The sequence below is a fragment of the Odocoileus virginianus genome, chromosome 24 (genome assembly GCF_023699985.2).
Source record: "Odocoileus virginianus isolate 20LAN1187 ecotype Illinois chromosome 24, Ovbor_1.2, whole genome shotgun sequence".
In the NCBI taxonomy this organism is placed as follows: domain Eukaryota; kingdom Metazoa; phylum Chordata; class Mammalia; order Artiodactyla; family Cervidae; genus Odocoileus; species Odocoileus virginianus.
In genome coordinates, this window is record NC_069697.1 from 27,445,640 (window position 1) to 27,459,489 (window position 13,850).

At 38.8% G+C, this 13,850-nt stretch overlaps 1 non-coding gene across 1 annotated transcript; it reads right to left on the bottom strand.

The window, feature by feature from the left end:
• Positions 1 to 12,148: 12,148 nt before the first annotated feature.
• On the bottom strand, positions 12,149 to 12,221 carry TRNAW-CCA (transfer RNA tryptophan (anticodon CCA)). The gene has a single exon. It is a non-coding gene; the product is annotated as a tRNA-Trp (tRNA).
• Between the last annotated feature and the right edge of the window lie 1,629 nt (positions 12,222 to 13,850).

Sequence of the window (13,850 nt, forward strand, 5' to 3'; positions counted from 1 at the left end):
TGCTGTCTCAACCTCTTTAGTGACTCTATCCCCAGTTCCCTGAATCCACAGTCTGATTAATAACTTTTTCAGATCTGATTCTAGAGGCCATTGGACACCAAGTTTTTCCTTTCTGGGCATATGCTAGAGAGAGAGTACCTGCATTTTAAGGCTTTATATTTTAAGAAAAAATAAACATGTGTAGTGTTCATAAGAAAAAATACTGAGCAAATAAAAGCATGTATATTGCCTAAGCAGCAAAGACTGGTTGAAGAGCTAAGACACCTGAGTATTTTCTGTATTTCCCATTTTATTGACTACAGAGACTGCCAGTTAACATCCTAAGATGGCAATAAGTGAGTCTAAACCAATGTTTTCTCTTTTAATTCTGGTTTCTCTTTTAGCCCATGGAGAATCAATTTTCCTAGTCTAGATTTTTCTACAGTTGAGGTTTAAGGCAAAATTACCAACAGTAGTATTCATCTCTTAGAATATTTTCCATTTAGTGAATATTCAGATTATCAAAATATTTCCAGATGCTCTTGTGTACATTAAGACATATGGAGTGCTTCCTTAACAATGTTAAGGAGACAGATAAAAATGGAAAGAAATAGGTTATTGTAGGTTATTGTTCTAAGAATCAGACACTCATTTGATGTTCATTGACATTACTGGGATATTGACCCTACTAAATTTATCTTACCGAGTGACTGGATTTTAAAAAAGACTTACTGTATATAGCTCAAGGGCAAATTAAGTTCTAAAAAATTTTACGTAGTTATTCAGTCAGAACTAGTCAGGAAGACTAAAAGACTAAAGTCTTACATTTAGTTCCTAAACTTACCATTTTGTTGAATAGTAATTGTGAAACATGAAAATGCTTTGGAAAGTCAGACAAGATATGTATGCCTTTTGAACAATTGCTTTGTAAATACGATTGAATTAGTTGGCCCAGTTAATCTGACACGTGGTATAATTAAAATAATAATAGCTAACACATAGCTCTTTATTACGTACCAGGTACTGTATCAAGCACTTTATAGAGGACTAAAATACAGCAAAACAGGTTAACTTCACTAAACTCAAACACCTAGTAAAGAATCAATCTCAGAGTCTCTATTCTTAATCACCATACTATAACACTTCTCAAGACTTCACATAAGGAAGAATAGTTGTTGAAGAAACTTCTAGTCAGAGGCATAGACTGATTAGAGTTAACTTTGGATGACTGAATCGAGATTAGAGTCGGTTATAGGAACAGGGCTTTTTCTGAGCATATAGTTGGAATTGGAGGGAAATGAGAATCCTAGAGGGTTTGAATCCAGAACTGGGAGATAATCATGTTAACTGGGACGGCAAGACTGTTGTGAGGCCAGATTTATAGATGGCCTTAGAAGGTTTCATGCCTGAGAGCAGGTTAGATGCAAACACATCATCCCTACCTGAGAACTAGGAATATTTATAAGAGAAGCAAGGCATTACCTCTCCTTTTTTGAATATAAAAGAATTTGAGAGACCCCTGGAGGTCCAGCCATTAAAGTCCACATTTCCACTATAGGAGGTGTGGGTTCTATCCCTAGTCAGGGAACTAGATCCCACATGAAGTTTTAACTTTATTATTTACTGAAAAGGTAACATGTTTGTATAGGGCTTAACTGCTTTGAAGATGATTTCACAACTTCAGCGAACTTCAGAACACTTTGTACAAATAGGGATTATTATCCACATTCTATAAATGAGTGTTCGGATTGTACCTTGACCCTAAGTGGGAAGCTGCTATAAATTGGGAAGCCATACCAGGGCTTCCCTGAGAGCTCAGTTGGTAAACAATCCTCCTGCAATGCAGGAGACCCTGGTTCAATTCCTGGGTCCAGAAGATCCACTGGAGAAGGGATAGGCTACTCACTCCAGTATTCTTGGGCTTCCCTTGTGGCTCAGCTGGTAAAGAATCCACCTGCAATGAGCGAAACCTGAGTTTGATCCCTGGGTTGGGAAGATCCCCTGGAGAAGGAAAAGGCTACCCACTCCAGTATTTTGGCCTGGAGAATTCCATGGACTGTATAGTCCATGGGGTCGCAAAGAGTTGGACACAACAGAGCGATTTTCACTGTGTCCACCTAAAAATATAATGGTGTAAAACAACAGCTTATTTCTTACAGTTTGGTTGGTTGAATGATCCCAGTTGGAAGTACCTCATGTGGTTACAGTAAGATGGCAGCTGGGAATGTAGTAGTTTAGAGACTCAACTGAGCTGGATGTCAAAGATGATTTACTAGTCTGGCTAGAAGTTAATGCTGGCCATTCCCTAGGAACTGCTGGGGCTGTCAACTAATATACCTAAACATATCTTTCCATGCCTTGGGCTTTGCTCAAATGGTTGCATTGCGTAATGCGGGAAGCAGAAGTCATTAGGCCAGTTAGTATTGATTCAGGGAATTCCCTGGCGGTCCAATGGTTAGGACTTGGTGCTTTCACTGTGGTGGCCCAGGTTCAATCCCTGGTTGGGGAATTAAGATCCCACAAGCCTTGCAGTGTGGCCCCCCCCCCCCAAAAAGAATGTTGACTGGAACTGGCACACATTACTTCCACTGTATCCTATTGATTGAAGTAGTCACAGGGACCACCTAGATACCAGGGAGTGCTGAGGTAAATTCTGCCTCTTGATGAAGGATTGGTGAGGTCACTGCAGAAGAGCATGGGGAAGGACTTCCCTGGTGGTCCAGTGGTTAAAAATCCATCTTCTAATGCAGGGAATGCGGGTTCAATCCCCGGTTGGGGACCTAACAGCCCACATGCTGCAGGTCAGCTAAGCCCATGTGCCACAAGTAAAGAGCCCACTTCCTCTGAGCTCATGTTCCACAACAGGAGAAGCCGCTTGCACACCATAACTAGAGCAAGCCCATGTGCCAAAAATGAATACCCAGTGCAGACAAAAATTGTTTTAAAAAGAGCTTGGAGAATGATTGCATTCACCTTTGAAAAATTCAGTCTGCCACAGTGAAAAAACAGTCTCAGAAGTTGTTCAAAAAACACAAACATCTTAGATGCCTGTTGTATATCATGAGCTTTCACAATCCTAAAAATAATCATGAGTGTAGTTAGTGGGTGGTAGTATGCTTATTTTAAAGGAAGTTCTTCAGACTTTAGACCCAATATGCCTGCAGGAAGATACTTTCACTTCAATGAAATATTTATCAAGTGCCTACTTGATGATAGGCATTGTGGCAGAGAAGCTAGAGTCACAAAGATGAACAAGATCTGGTTTCTACTTTCAAAGAGCTCAGAAACCAGTAAGGAAAGGGGGGAGGGGGCAGGGAATGATACAATGTGATAGCAACTGTTCTAAATTGTTCTTGGCAAGGTGAGAGAAAACTTGAAAGTGGAGCTGGACCATTAAAGATGAGTAGAGCTTTGCCAGGAAAACAGGAATAGGAAGATTATGTTTAGGAGAGATGGGAGTATATGAAAGATATCAGTTCTGGCTGATATGAAATAACTTGAGACAAACATCTAGAAATGGTGGATAAACTTGAGGTGGTTTTTGTTTTTCTTCCCTTTAATGCACAGCTGAGCTTCTAAGAAAGGGACACGAGATGCAAAGCAGTTGAAAACTAGAGCAGAAGGCAAAACCTTTGATGCAGTTACTGAAGGAATAAAGACTGGGGTTTTAATGCTGACAAGAGACAAGGCTGTGGCCCCATGCAGGAAGCTGAACTGAGACCTCGAGTTAAAGCAACAGCAAAAGGAGGGAACTATGAAAAATCCATGCAGTTGGCAAAAGGAGAAAGCAAAGATGTTTGAATGCTTGGGCTTGTGAGGTCAGGATGCTCTTGCGAATATCCTCAAATTCTGGGCCCATACTTCATATGAATTTGAGAACCTAAATGCATACTTCCTATGTGGTCTGGGAAACATCACAACCCCCAACCCCATCCCCAGGTATGAACTTGCAGGAAAATTGATCTCAGATTAATTATCTCTGGGCCTGTTTTGGGAAGACCTATACATGATGCAGACAATGTTGGGGTTCTTACTAATACACTACCACCAACACCCCCCACCAAATAGAAAAGTTCCAAAAGATTATCTCAAGCCTGCAGCACATATAACTTAACAAAATACAAGTATCCAGAATGTATATAATTAAAGAAATGACAAGGACAACCCAATAGGAAGAAAAGGAGAGAGGGGAGGGAACAAAGGATATGAATAGGTAATTCCTAGAGAGTGAATATGCCAATGGATAATCAATAAAAAGGTGATCAACCTTACTAGAAATCAATGATATGTAAAATAAATAGAATCCACTTTACACCAACAGAATGAGGAAATGTTGCCAGTGTGAGTAACATTGACATAACTTTTGGAAAAGCAACTTAGTAACTAGTAAAGCTAAGTATCTTTTGTAGAAACTAGAACAAGGAAACTAATTGCATTGCTGTTTACAAGTGGGGAAAAAGTGGGAAAAGATCAGTGATCTTTCCACTAGGGAAATGGAATAAATTAATCTGCTCATGTAATTGGAATATTATACAACAACTAAAATGAAGAGCTAAGTTTTCCTGTTAATATGGATGTGTAGTCCAAACCAGTAGGACATATATATATATATTTATGTATGAATTTTCAAAAATGTTATAGGGAATTGTTTCATGTGGTTTTGGAGTCTGAGAAATCTCAGGACCAATAGTCAGCAAGCTAGAGATCCAAGAAGGCTATAGTTGATGGTATAGTTCCAATTTGAGTCCAAAAGCCTGAAAACTAGGAAAGCCAGTAGTGAAAGCTGCAGTCCAAGTCCATAGGCGGGGGATGACAAATGTTCCAGCTCAAAGACAGTCAAGTAGAAAGGCTGCCCTCTTACTCTACCTTTTAAAAAAGTTAAAGGAACCTCCCTGGTGATCCAGTGGCCAAGACTGCACTCTTAATGCAGGGGACCTGGGTTTGATCCCTGGTCAGGGAACTAGATCCCACATGTCACAACTAAAGATTGAAGATCCCACATACTGTAACTAAGACCTGGTCAGTCAAATAAATATTTTTTAATTAAAAAGATTAAAGTATTATTGATTTATAATAGTTTGACATATATATTTTTTAAAAGATTCCACATATAAGTGATAACATAGAGTATTTGTCTTATTTCACTAAGCATAATACCCTCTTAAGTCCATCTGTGCTGTTGCAAATGGCAAATTTTCACTCTTCTCTTTGGCTGAGTAATCCATTTTGTGTGTGTGTGTTTGTGTGTATAATATGTCTTCTTTATCTATTCATCTGTTGATGGACACATTGATTGCTCCCATATCTTGCCTATTATAAATAATGCTGCTATGAGCATTGGGGTGCATATTATCTTTTCAAATTAGTGTTTTCATTTTCCTCAGGTTTATACTGAAGAGTGGAATCACTGGATGATATGGTAGTTCCATTTTTAGTTTACTGAGGAACCTCCAGTACTGTTTTCCATAATAGCTGCACCAGTTTACATTCCCACCAACAGTGTACTGGGGTTTCCTTTTCTCCACATCCTGGACAACATTTATTTGTGGTCTTTTGACAGTAGCCATTCTGATAAGTGTGAGGTGATATCTCATTGTAGTTTTGATTTGCATTTCCCTGATGATTAGCAGTGTTGAGCCTTTTGGGCATCAGTGTATCTTCTTTGGAAAAATGTCTATTCAGGTCTTCTGTCCATCAGGTTGGTTTTTTATGTTGAGTTGTATGAGCTGTTGTTCAGTTGGTAAGTTGTGTCTGACTCTTTGTGACCCCATGGACTGTAGCCTACCAAGCTCTCCTGTCCATGGGATTCTCGAGGCAAGAATACTGGAGCGAATTGCCATTTCCTTCTGCAGCGGATCTTCCCAGACTGGGGATCAAGCCTGTGTCTCCTGCACTGGCAGGCAGATTCTTGACCACTGAGCCACCAGGGAAGCCTTTTATGAGCTTACTTTACCTTTTCTATTTAGGCTGTCAATGGATTGGATAAGACCCAACCATATTGGGGAGGGCAATTGCTTTATTCAGTCTACAGACTCAATGTCATCCAGAAGCACCCTCTCAGATGCACCAGGAATACTCTAACTAACTGGCTGGGTCTTCTGTGGCCAACTCAACACATAAAATTAATCTTTGCAAAGGATAAATATCAGAAGCATAATGTTGAGTGAAAAAGGCAAGCTGGGCGGGGGGGGGATATATATGTCCCATATATATGTCCCATCTGATGCAAAGTAACACTACTTGTTTAACCCAAAAATATATTTAGGGTATTTCTGTAATAAACATTCAGAAATATATAAGAATGGATACTGCTTATCTTTATGGAGGAAGAATATGGATTTCATATGAAATTTTATTTTTGGTGGTCTTCAATAAGTTTGGAATAATTCATAATTTAAAATGGCTTTTCCAATGTAAAAACAAGTATGTGGCATTTTCAGGGAACTCTGATCTGTTGGACTTGGACCAAAGTAGCAAGAGGTGAGAATAAGAAGGTGGCTTGGGGCCAGATTGTGAAGAACCCTGACTATCAGGCTAGAGTTAAATTTTAGCTGGTAGATCATGGGAGGCCCAAAGTTTTAAGCAACAAGAAGTTTTCTAAAACAAGTCGTAGAGAGGCTGTGTGTATGTGTGTATAATACTACACACGTAAGTCCTATCCTAAGTCCTATCCCAGGACTTAGGACCTGACCTTAAAAGGCTTTTTTAAGGAAATGGCTTTTTTAAAAGGGGACCTGTGAATTGGCATAGGTCTGTACACAGTAAGGTTATCTGTACCACCTTCACCTCAGCCATCAGCATACAATTCTGTTTTTCCTTTTAGCTCAGTAAGGTCTCTTGTAGGGCAGGCCTCATCAGGAAGAGTTTAGCCACAAGCCCTAAACCTATAAGAGTAGATTTGGAATCCGCCTTCACTCAACTGGCTTCTATGAAAGATGTTTAGGAAACAATATGAAACTTTCTAGCAATAACATGACTTTCTTTGCTAGTAATAATTTATTATAAGGAATTGTGGCTCACACAGGTATGGATGTATTCCTTGTGGCTCCTAGTAGTCTGGCTGTTCTCTCCCTACAGTCGGGTTCCCAGGACAAGCTGTAGCTCTGCTCCCAAAGCTGATCCTGACTAACACAGAGTGGGGAGAGCTATGGGGTCCCAAGCTCTGCCCATTGTCCTTCTTTCCTGAGGCTTTGGCCTCTGAATAGTTGAAGAGACCAGAGAAAAGATAATTCAACATATATTTCTTTATGTACATGTAAACACATTGAAAATGGTAATAAGAATATATCAAACTGTTAACACAGGTCATTTCTGAGTAGGGAAATAGGAAGGGGTGTTGTGGGGTAGGGGGCAGAGGGACAATTATTTGTCTATATTTGAAAATATTTTACATTGAGGATATATTCATGTTTTGAGTCCTGACCTTAAGAAACTTAAAAACTAGTAGATATGATACAAATGAACACTTTTTTTTCCCTTAAACAAAAAACCTGTTGAAGCAAGTGTGGCAATATGTTCAAATCAGTTAAAACTGAGGAAATAAGTATATAAGTGTTATTTCTAAGTTCCCTCAGCTTTCATATGTTTATAACTCAAAAAATATTTTTGTTATAGAAATCAGATATGCTCATTGTAAAAAATGCAACTAATTAAGTACCTGACCTCTCCATTCACCCATATCATTATTAACAGTTTGGTATATAGTCTTCTGGGACCACTTATCAGATAACCAAATGTATACAAGTGTGTTTCTTTTAAAACAAAAATGAGAGATCATACCATACATAGTGTGCTGGTTTTGACTGATAACATTCCATTTTATGAGTATACCATTATTTGTTAACTAATTCCTGAGCTTATTTAAGTTTCTTTACTATTAACATAATACTGCAGATAATACTTTTGAATGAATATATCGTACAGTTGTGTGGCTAGAGCCCTAGCACAGAAATAACTAGGTAAGAGGATATAGACACTTTAAATTTTTGACAGGAAAAGAGTATACAAACTTGTATTGCCATTAACAAAAGATTTCCTTGTATTATTTAAATATTAAAAGTGCTGTGAAAGGGTTGGTTGCTTGGGAGTGCAAAAGAGTTTTTTTTTTTTTTTCCAAAAGAGGTCTTAAATATCATGATAGGGAATTTGACCTTGACCTAGTAGCCAGTGGTTTTCATCTCTATTTTTAAAGCCCATTACCTTTTTTTTTTCCCTTGCAAAGGCATTTAAGGGCATGTTTCCTGACATGACCTTGGGCTGTATCCTACAGTTTTGTATGAAATATTGTTTTATTGCTTTTAAAGAAGGTAAAAATCTTCAGTTTTGTTTTTTCTCTTTGATTTGAAGGTTTCCCAGGAACATTTCATTTCCAAGTAGTTGAGGTCATCATTTATTTATAATTTTATTGGATGTGATCAGAGAATACGATCTGTAAAATTCCTACTTTTAAATTTGTTTTAAAAATTTTTGAGTAGTTAAATAATCACTGTTTATAAGTATTCTATAGATACAGAAAATCATCTATTTAGTATTTATCATGTATACACCTACTTGTGTGTCAGGTGTGTTGTTTGTATTATTCATTTCTTGTTTTTATTCCTCTAGTGCTGTTCAGTTCTGAACAAAGTATAATACAGACTCTCACTATAATTGTATTTTTATCCTGTTCTCCCTGTATTCCTAAGAATTTTTCCTTTAGTTTCTTAGTTTCAAATTTATGATAACTACCCTTCTTTATTATAATTTATCTTTTTATACTACCAAATGATCTATTTATTCCATTTAGTGTTTTTTAACTTTTCTTAATATTACCACTGTTGCTTTACCTTGGTTTGCATTTGTCTGATACGTCTTACCCATCTATTTTCAACTTCTCTGTACTAGTATGTGTACTGGAAAATATATATATTTTGGACTTTTTTTAGCCCAAATCTATTAGATTTTGTCTATAAATGAGAGAATTCAGTCCATTGATACTTAGTGTAATAACCAATGAACTTAATTATATTCCTTCATCTTAATTTGACAGCACATAAGTCTATTTTTTTAATTCTTTTTCATTAAATACATACAGTTCATGCTCAGTAAATATCAAACAACTGCTTGAATTTAGGTTTTGACAAGCTGTATTTGAAAAGACAGTAGGTACTCCAAGTGAAAATGAGGTAGGAGAGGACTGAACCTAGGCAGGAAATAAGACTGGACAGATATATATTGAAATACTATATATTGCTACTCTGTTAGAATTCTCCAGAGAAACAAAACTAATACATTAGAGAGAGAATAACAGTGAGAGTAAGATTTATTTCAAGGAACTGGCTAATACAGTTGTAGGGACTGGTAAGTCTGAAATCTGTAGAGAAGGCCAGCAGGCTGAAAATGTAGGTGAGAGTTGATGTTACATTCTAAGATCCACAGGCTGGAAACTCAAGTAGGGTTTATATCCTACAGACTTGATGCAGAATTCCTTCTTTAAAAACTGTCCTTGCTCCTAGGGCCTCAGCTGATTGGGTGAGGTAAGATCCACAGGCTGGAAACTCAAGTAAGGTTTATATCTTACATACTTGATGCAGAATTCCTTCTTTAGGAACTCTGTCCTTGCTCTTAGGGCCTCAGCTGATTGAGTGAGGCCCATCCAGATTATGGAGGACAATGTGCTTTACTCCAAGTCAGCTGATATGTTCATTACATCTAAAAAATACCTTCACGGCAACATCCAGATTGATGTTTGACAAAACAACTAGGCACCCCAGCCTAGCCAAGTTGAAATGAATTGAACCACTATTGCAGTACCATAGCAAATATCAACCAAGTATAAATGGATTATTTCTAAACCATCTACTTTGTATAACAAATATTTGTAACACTCACTTTACTATCCTTAAATGCAATTAACATTTAACTTACTGCACATGAAATTTTTAAAAATCAGAATAATATCCTACAGTAATATAAAGGATACTTTTTAAAAAGAATTTATAATAAAATTATTTCCATACATAAATATTGGGCATAGTTATACTAGCACTCAGATGATTGCACTTTTGTACATTCACCATGAATACAAGGGCTACAAATGGAGACATACTACTGTGTTTTGTCAGAGAGCCAAATGCTGGGAACAGGCTCTGCCATCAGTGAAATGCTTTTTTTAAATGGTGAACAAAAGTTCTAAATAAAACAAATACTGTACAATCTCCCCTTCATTTATACAGTAGTTGCATACCTAGAGAATTCAGAGTATACCAAAAACTGTACCAAAAATACTTTGTGTGAGGTTATATGCTCAGCTAATTATAAATTGTTTTTTCACTTAAATATTTATGGGGACATATGATAGCTGTGTAGGACTTGGGACAGTTTCTTGTGCAAGACTATCCCAGGCACTGTAAGAAGTATAGTATCCTTGGCCTCCACCTACCAAATGCCAGAGATGCTTTCCAATCATTGCGACAGTCAAAACACTTTCACCTTTGTCGTGTGTGTGTGTGTGTGTGTGTGTGTGTGTGTGTGTGTTTGGGGGGGGGGCAGGCGGGTGCCACTTCTGCTGAGAACCTCTGTAGTAAATAATAGGAAGCTATCAGAAGTATTTTTCTCTCAACTTTTTGAGAAACTGGAATAAAAAAGCATAATGTTACATGCTCTCATATTTCCAATTCCCAGAATTAATACCGCTAACATTTTGTCTTACTTCAAATCTTATTTGTAAAAGAAAAAATTAAGAGACCTGTGATGTGATATAATATATATTTAGTCTTAGTCCCAGGTTCTTGGCACAGAGCCTCTAAGACCTTTGGGAATCTGCAGAGTGATGTGTCTTTATTTGCTAATGAGATTACTCGTGGTGAGCCCCTGGATCATTTCAGGATGGAAGCTGATTGCCAGAGGAAACAGACAAGACAGATTAGAAGGCTGGAACTTTCAGCCCTACTCTTTTGATCTCCTGGGAGGGACATCCTTATATAATGGAACCTCCATTAAAACTCTTTAACAGTGGGGTTCAGAGAGCTCCTGGATTGAACACACTGAGGTGCTGATAGGGTGCTGTGCCCTAGGCATCTCTTCCATTTGGCTGCTCCTGAGTGCTATCTTCTATAATAAACTGGTAATAATAGTTTCTCTGAGTCCAGTTATATAAGCCATCATAGCAAACTGTCAAGCCTGAGCAGGAGTCATGGGAATGGATCTATAGCTGTCAGGCAAAAGTGGGTAATCTGGAGACCCACTACTTATGAATGATATCTCAAGTTGGGGGTAGTTTTCTGGGATTGAGGCCCTTAACCTGTGGTGTCTGTGTTAACTCCAGGTAACTTAGTGGCAGAATTGAACTAAGGACATAGTGTCTGGTGAGTTGGAACATTGATTGGTGTGGGAAAAACATTATCTGGTGTTCAAAGTTTTGTGAATAGAGGAAACAGTTCCCATATAAGGCCTCCTTCAGCCTCTACTGTTCCACAAGACCTCATCCCCAATATAATGACTATTGTACTCGCAATCCATTTTTTATACTTTTACAACATTTGTATCCATAACAGACTATGGGTTTCCCCATGGGTTTGTGATATATTCTCTCGTATTCAATTTCTCATATATATATATACACACACACATGAGTTTATTTTTCTATGCCATTGGTCTATTTGTCTGCTCCTATACTAATATCACAACACTTAATTACTATTAGCTTTCTATAGTGTCTTGGTATCTGGTAGCCCCAACCCATCTTCTTTGTTTCTTTTCAAAATTGTCTTAGCTATCCGTACTTTTAAAGATTTTTTTTTTTTTTCAGAGAAAAAGTGGTGTCTTCTATATATATTTGGCCCAGCATGGGGGGGGTGAAGGGTCAGAGAAACCTTTTTGTAAAAAGGATACAGTAAGATGGAGAGGAGGTTCCATTTAAAGAGAAAGCATGAACAAGCATGGAGACAAGAAACAACATGCAACCACACAGGGGGGGTTGATGTTGCTAGAACACAAAGGGTGAGGTAGGAACGTAAAGGTGGGTCAAATCTGAAGGTCTTGAGGATGCACCATACTAAGGAGTTTGGACTTGACCATATAGGTGAGGGCTTCAACTCACTTGGCTGCGCTGGGTCTCAGTTGTGGCATGCAAGATCTTCAATCTCCGTTGCAGTATGTGGGATCTTTAGTTGCAGCATAAGGGATCTAGTTCCCTGACCAGGGATTGAACCTGGGCCCCCTGCATTGGGAGCATGGAGTCTTAGCCACTGGACCACCAGGGAAGTCCCTAGGTCAGTGATTCTTAACCAGATGTCTGTGGTTGAGCTTCATAGGGGATCTGAAGCAGGAGAATGCCATGATCTCCCTTTGTTGCCAATATAGATCTAATTATCAGATAACAATGCAGCAGATCTGATGAGGTCAAGATTGGAACTGTGAACTAAAAGTCTTCTGCAAAAGTGTAAGCAAGAAATGACAAGGGTAGAACTGACCAAACGGATGAAAATTAGTAAGACAATTACTTGGTTGGCAGTAGGACACAGGGGATAATGTAATAAGACCCCTATATTCCTGACATAGATGACAGTGAAAACAAGGGGGAAAAAACACGAGTAGGTCCTGGAGATACGAAGGAATGCTTAGTTGTGGACATGTCATGTAAGAGGACTATAGATTTGAGTGGATATGGCAAGCAACTGGTTGTATCTGAAGCTCAAAAGGTCAACCTGGAAAATGCAGGTGTGGAGGTCAGCAGCAGGTGTGAATAGCTGACACTTACTGTCATGTACCAGAGTATTAATATGAATTCTCTCAATCAAACCAGTCTTTTAAATTAGGAACTACCACTTAAGCAAGCTTATCTACTGAGGAGGAGGAAGAGGGTGAATTAGGTAACTAATGGGACAAGGTCTGGGGCTGAGGGTAAGGCTGGAGGCGGGGGCGCTATTAAGAGGACTGGCTGGGCACAGGCTGAACAGGGAAGCCAATCTGGCCAAAAAGGAACAGATGGGAAGAAAAGAGGAGGAATCCAAAGAGTTGAAGTCTTCAAGTTTTAAAACAGTGAAAATGAGAATATAAGAAAGCTCCACAGAAAGGACTGTTTGGAAATGGCACTGGGGAGCTGAGAGAACTGTGATCCTACTGCACAGGCAAGTGAGAAGGCGGTGGAGTCCTGCATTAGCATGTCAAGAGAGGATGAGAGGAAGGGGGCTAAAGATATAGGAAAGCTGAGTTTTTACATCCTGGAACAGGGCTTTAAGGTGAAAGGTTTAGGAATAGGGAGACAAAGGTCAGAGCAGTGTGTACATGAGAGCAAAACAGAGGACAGGTGTCCACAGAAGTTATTTGGGCAATTACCGAGAATGATGTGAACAAGCCAGCCTCAAAGCTCAAAATGAAATGGTCTCTCTTCATAGCTGGGTTTTACCTCAAATGCTGTTCTTTCATATCCTCTTTGCAACAAGAGAAATCAACCCTGATGCTTATACCCACTGTCCCTAAGGAGATAGACTGCATTACTACAGGCTGCCCAAAGCCCTTCACATTTTAAGAACTATCCCTCTTCTACTTCATGCAATTTTGATACAGCTACTAAACAAGAGCCTCTGCCTCCTTTGACACGTGTGGCCATGCTGACCAGAGAACCCCATCACTTGGACATAATAAGTGGTCCAGAAACGGCCCCTGACCAAAAAAGAGCTTTGTCTTTACAAAGTCTTCTCAGGGGATTTATACAGGTGCTGGGGCAGTCTTTTCATTGAGGTTATGAGAGGAGATTACTACTCCAAGAACTACTTAATAGGCAGAGCCCAAGATATGGAACTCTAGTCTGTGACTAGAAAACGGGCAGTCAAGGCCCCACCTCTGTGGTCTACACCCTATTCAAGTAAACAAAAGCACCAAGACACAGA